The sequence below is a fragment of the Rhinopithecus bieti genome, unplaced genomic scaffold (genome assembly GCF_001698545.2).
Source record: "Rhinopithecus bieti isolate Rb0 unplaced genomic scaffold, ASM169854v2 scaffold_5333, whole genome shotgun sequence".
NCBI classification, from domain to species: domain Eukaryota; kingdom Metazoa; phylum Chordata; class Mammalia; order Primates; family Cercopithecidae; genus Rhinopithecus; species Rhinopithecus bieti.
In genome coordinates this window covers 1,085,604-1,091,842 of record NW_016804678.1, presented here as the reverse complement: position 1 = coordinate 1,091,842, position 6,239 = coordinate 1,085,604, and positions in this window count along the sequence as shown.

Here is a 6,239-nt window from a genome sequence, read left to right as displayed (position 1 = left end):
AGAAGTTTAAACTTTCTCTCTCCCTTTCCCCTCCCCTCTCTCCCTGTCTACCCACCCTCTCTCTCTGCCTCTGTCCTTTCCTCCTTCCCTCTCCCTCTCCTCCTCTCTCTCCTTCTCTGCCTCTCTTTCTCTCTCATTCTCTTTCCTCCCCTCTCCCTCTCTATCTCTCTCTCTTTCCCCTTTCCCCTTCCCTCCCACTTCCTCTCTCCCTCCTTCCCTCCCTCTCTCCCTTTCTGTCCTTTTCTCCTTCCCTTTCTCCCTCCCCATCGCTCTTTCCTCCTCTGCCTCTTTGTCTCCTTCTCTCTTCCCTTCGCTCCCTTCCTCTCCCCCCATCTCTTGGTTCTGAATTCCTCTGAATTATCTTCTCTCTTCGGTTCATGGAGTGGCCCCCAGCAGTTCTTGGTTTACAAACTCCCCCCTATGTAAAGGAGCAATCTCTTTTTCAGGGGAAGAAAATGTCCCATGGACTGGCATGCTGAGCCCTGACAGGAGGAAGGGATCTTCTGATTGGCCAATTGGGCCCCATGTGTCTGCTGGGGGTGTGACTTCCTCTGCTGCTGGCAGGGCAGGAGGAGCAGCATCCCCCACCCTCCACCTGCACCTGAGCCCGGACTCTCTAGGGCTGAGAATGTACACAGCTCTGCTCAGGCATTTTGTTAATGGAGCTTCTTAATTGTCTGTAACTTACCTAATTTTGCTCCCAAGCTTCTGTCCTACTGGGAAGCAGGAACAACATTCCAAACTTCGAAAATAGCTGAATCTAGTGCTATTTAAATGATCTCTCTTGTTTTCATAGTCTCTTGTGGGAAAATGGTAAGTTCTGGTCGCAGTTCAGCTTCCTATCAGGATCTTTCTTCCTTCTTCCCAAGATGACACTGGGGCCTAACGCAAAGCTCCAGGGTCTTTCCGGCAGTAGGGAAGGGGAGGTCAGCTCTGTGGGCATCCTGTGGGAATGCCTTAGCACACTCAGGGCCACCATGTACAGCTATGCGGGTTGTGCACTGCACGACTCCATGGGACAACATCAGGATAGACTAGAGTGTATTTGGTACTCCCTGGAGTTGTCTCTCCCCTCTGCTTCTCAGCCCTGAATGCCCCTGGCTTCTAGATGTGTGCTGGCTCTGCAGCCCCACCCATCAGCCCCCTCCTCCTGACTCCAGGCCCTGCTGGTCTGGCAGGCTTCTCAGCACCTCTCTACCCCTTGAGGGGCCATAGGGAACTTCTGGATCACTCACCCCTCCATAGGAAACAAGGGGTGCTGTCTCTCAGGGGAGAAAGCAGGCCTCTCCTTCACACCCACCTTTCTCAGTCCCACCAGGAGAGCTGGGGCCTCCCTCACCATGACCCCTGACCCTGCCAGACGTAGAGGGTTAACTGAGTCTCTTCCTATCCAAGCTTTGCTTTTGACAGGTGAGGCAGCTGAAGGGTTGGGCGACCCTGGTTCCCTCTGTCTCAATGGCCTGTGACCAGGAGGAATGAGGGCTTCTTTGTCCCAGGCAATATCCACCCTCCAGGAAACATGGGTTTAGAAGGCACGAAATCATCACACAGTTCCACCCCACCCTGCAGGGGAGGGCGCTGGCCATTATAATTGTTCCTTCATTCTACAATGGAGAAACTGAGGCTGAGAAAGAGACAGACTTGCTCCGAACCACAGGAGGCACAGGCCATAAGACCAGGATCCCGGTCAGGCCTGCCGCGTCTGCTCTCGTGGACTGATCATTTTAAAAAAGAATTTGTGTCTTGAAAACTACTTTTTAAGGAATTTGTTTCAGTAAGAGACAAGAGGACTTCTGGCTCTCTTTCTTGGACTTCAAACTGTTTTTGCACCCTCCCTCAGCCTTTCAGGCTGGCAAATGTGCAAAGAATGACAGGAATGTCGCACACCTGCGGGTGCCAAGTTGTCTGAGAAACCAAGCCCAGGGGAGGTGAGCCCCACTCAGAGCCCCACTTGGAGGGGTGGAAGTCACCGGGCAGGCTCGGCCACATGGAACAAAAGACGAAAAGTGCTGGGGAGGGCATGGCAGGGGCAAGAGAATGCACAGGGCAAGCTGGGCCCCAGCTCTGCTCACACCAGGCAGCGTCTGGGTGGTTGGTGAGAGCCTTAGGTAGGACCCCGAGCCGCAGGCAGCATCTGGTGGAAGGAAGGCTGATCGGCAGAGGGAAATGCGTCAGGGTTCTCAGTAGCTATAGGTAGACAGACAGGTGGTTGTTCTGAGTTGACCTGTGGTATCATGGAGGGTAAGTCCCGGGGCCTGCAGGGCGAGCGTGAGAAGAGCCAGGAGGCTGGCTGGCTTGGGACTCAGGGAGAGTCCATGTTTCAGTTCGAGTCTGACCTGTGTCTCAGCCCAAAGGCTGTCAGGCGGGAGGAATTCTCTTCCTCTGGGGAGGGTCAAGCTTTTGTTCTCTCTAGGCTCTCGCCTGATGTAGGAGGCGTACCTGCGCCCGGGAGGGTGGTCTGGTTCACTCAGTCTCCACCCAAATGCTCATCTCATCCAGAAACGTCCTCACAAGCACTTAGACAAGGCCTGGCCACGTATCTGGGCATCCAAGGCCCAGGCAAGTTGACACATCCAGTCACCATCACAGGGCACCACAAAGGGAGGGGGCAGCAGGAAGCTGTGCTCACCCAGGCCAGAGGGGCAGGGGGAGGAGGGGCTGTCACCGGCACAGGCCAGCACAAGGGAGGATGCCTACCCCAAGGGAGGGCCAGGGGAGCTAAGAGCAGGGCCTCTTCTCTCTCCCACCCAATCTCCTTCCAGGCAGCCAGTGAAGGGAGCTGAGAAGTGGACTTTGCAAGGTCACACGTCCCCAGAGAGAGAATGGCAGACCAGAGAAAGACCCCTGAACCGGCAGGCAGAATGTAGCCCAGAGATCCGCGCACCAAGAACAGAGCCCTGCCAGGGTCTTCAGCCTCTCACTAGCACCTTGCCATTGATCAGAGGAAAGCCTTTACGTGGGCAACAGCTTTTTGCTAGAATTTAAGATTATTTTTACCTCTATTGTAGTTATTTGCACAGACCTCCTCTATTAGGAATGGTTCTGTCCTATTCACGGTATCCACTCAGTGCCATCAAGTTTTCCATTTGAATAATTTCTTCTGGTCGAAAAAGGGAGAGCGTTTTCAGAGAAAAAGTCCAGGTAGATGGAAGACCTGGGTGCATGGAGCAAGAGATGCGAAGGCGAGGGCATGCCAAGGCTGTGCCCCGAACTCCTGGTCAGCCCGACTTCTCCAGGGCCTCCTGGCAGGTGCGGCAGGGAGCACTGCCTGCTGGGAGATTGAACCTGCAACCCAGCAAGCAGGGATGGAGCCACTTGTCAAATGCCATCCAAGTCCGTGGTGTCCAAGTCTTCAGACACATAACCTGGTTCTGCAATTAAAACTGCTGGAAAACAGAAGAGGAGCGCTGGGGATCCAAACAGGGGAGACAGAAAACCAAGCATAACAGGGGACCTCGTCCAAATCTAAGCAATCCCTCTGTGAAAAATTCAGGTTTGAGACAGTTAAGGACTTTGGAATATGCAAACATTAATTTTGTTAGTGTGATAATGACACAGTGGTTATATAAGGAGAAAATGTCTATCCACTAGAAAAAATAGAAACAGTCTCATAAACAAAGAAAAGCGTATTTGTCAACGCTGGGCTTCAGGAACGTTCACCTGGGAGCAATGAGTTGCAAGATGGAAACTGGAACCTGAGATTCTGGGCAGAGGCACAGATTCGGAGAGAGTTGGGGACGTCCCCGGACAGGGGCAGAGCCGACAGGACTCGTGCTGTCTGGGAATCTGAACATCCTGAGCTCCTTCTCCATCCTGGCCCTGCCTGGGGTGGAGGCCATGGTGCTGGTCCTGGGGTAGCCCTGCTGCCTGTGACTGCAGCCCGGCGAGGGATAGGCCTGCCACAGACAGCATGTGGCAGGTCACCCAGGCAGGGCTGCTTGGTGGGGCAGGAGCTTCTGTGGGTTTGGGAGGGTTCCATCTGGAGGTGGCTTTGCCAAGATGGGGAGCCCACGATGAGGCATGGTAGGGAGATGAGAGGCTCTGCCCTGGACATTGTGAGCAGCAGCCAGAGATGCCAGCATCCCTAGGGCAGTGAGCAAGGAGAGGCCAGGGCTGCAGGGAGGCTGGGGCGCCAGCATTGCTACAGCTGGCGGTGTGTGTCCCCTGCTTGAGGACAGTCTGTGGCATTTGCGTCCACACAGTGAAGCTCAAACTCTTTTTTAAAAACTTTATTATTAGTTTTAAATGTGGGAAAACACACGTAACATAAAGTATAACATCTGAACCATTTTTAAGTGTACAGCTCAGTGGCACTGAGCATCCCCATTGTTCTGCAGTTATCACCACCATCCGTCTCAGAATGTTCATCTTCTCCACTGAAGCTCTGTCCCCATCCAACTCTAACTCCCATCCCTCCTCCTGCACCCTCTGGCACCCACCATTCTATCTCCGTCTCTATGACTGTGACTGCCTAGGGACCTTTAGGGACCTTGTAAAAGTGGAATCATACAGCATTTGTCTTTTTGTGCTTGGCTTATTTCAAGTTCATCCATATCATGGCATGTGTGAGAATTGCCTTCCTTTCAAAGGCTGAATGGGATTCCACCGTTTGGATACACCGCTTTTTGTCCACTCACCTGTTGATGGATGCTTGGGGTGCCTCCGCCTTTTGGCTGTGTGAATAGTGCTGCTGTGAACGTGGGTGTGGAAGTGTCTCTGAGACTCTGCTCTCCATTCTTTTGTGTGTTTGTTTACCCAGAAGCGGGGTTGCTGGGTTGCATGGTGATTCTATACTTAACTTTTCAGAAGCCACCACACCTTGTCGACGATAACTGTACGATTTTCCTTCCCACCAGCAAGGGGGAGACCCTCCCCTCCACCTGTGCACTTCTCCACAATCTGCAAAACCCTGCTGTTCAAATGGACTAATCCCTCCTCTGGCATGTGGTTTACCAATCAGAGTACTTCGTCCTTCAGGCCGGAATGACTGGTTCAAATAGCAAATCAAGACATCGCCCCAAACATTGGCCAATGAAATCCCTACCTGAATGTGCGCAATGACCAAGGGTGTCCTGTTTTCGCCGGGACTGCTCAGCTGGTAGGCCTAGAGCCGCTGGTGGTCATCGCTGCCCCCCACCTTGGGAAGAGGTGGCCTGAGAATGAGGCCCATACAAAGGACAGAGAAGGAGGACAGACTCCTCATGACCTCTAGGAGCCCCTGGATCCAGCCATGCCTGAGGTAGATGCACCCTTGGACTTTTCAATTTCAAGAGCCCGCCAGTTCCCTTTCTTGCTCCAGCCAGCTTAAGTTTCTATCATTTCTAATGCAAGCGGGCACCCAGCAGGGAACATGTGCTCAGGTGCCTCTCAGGGTGGTTTTAGCTGGATGCAGCAACGATGGCTGGAAAGCCCATCTCTCAAACAGACTCCACACTGGGGAGAGGGCATGAGTCTCCCAGCCACGGGGGCAGACTCAAGGGGCTGTGGCTGGTGGTATCTACAAGGCAGCTACAGGGGAAATGCTCCTGAGAACATGCTTTCCTCAAAGTTCCTGAGGCCCCAGGGCGTCGCTCACTGCCAGCTCCTCACGCCCCTCTGCTCTGTGTCTAGACTCTGGGCATCAGGCCCTGGTGTTGTGCTCAAGGAGTCTCCAGCCACTGGAGGAGCGCTGCAGCACGAGGTAGAGAGTCTGAATTTGAATCCTGGTCCCACCATGGGTAAATGTGTGTCCTTGAGGGTAGTGACTTCACCTCTCTGCTCCCAGGTTCTCTTCCCTACATTGGGGCTGGTCCTGGTACTGACTTGCAGCCTGGCAGCCTTGTATGCTGCAGAAACCACTCCCCAATATCCGTGTACCATTCCCCCAAAGGTCTGTGGTGCACCTGCCTACGTGACCAGTGCAGGCTGGCTGGAGGCTCTGCTCCAGGACTAGACGCTCAGCCTGGATATGACCCAAGTCACTTCCACTGACAACTCCATGATGGTTGTCCTCAGAAAGAACACATCTGCCCCCAAAGCTCCACCATCAGGGCTGATGGCTCTCCAGGGAGGCCCTAAAGGGGCACTGTGGACCATGGGCTCTGGGGACACCTGCAGGAGCCTCTTGGTCTCCAGCCTCCTCTGGCCTCATCCCGCGACTGCCAGATACGAATCAGAGCCCACCCTCCTCACTCCCCAAGGCATAGCACCTCCTGCACCTCCCTGCACAGAACTGACCTGGCCTCTTCCGTTCCTCCGGA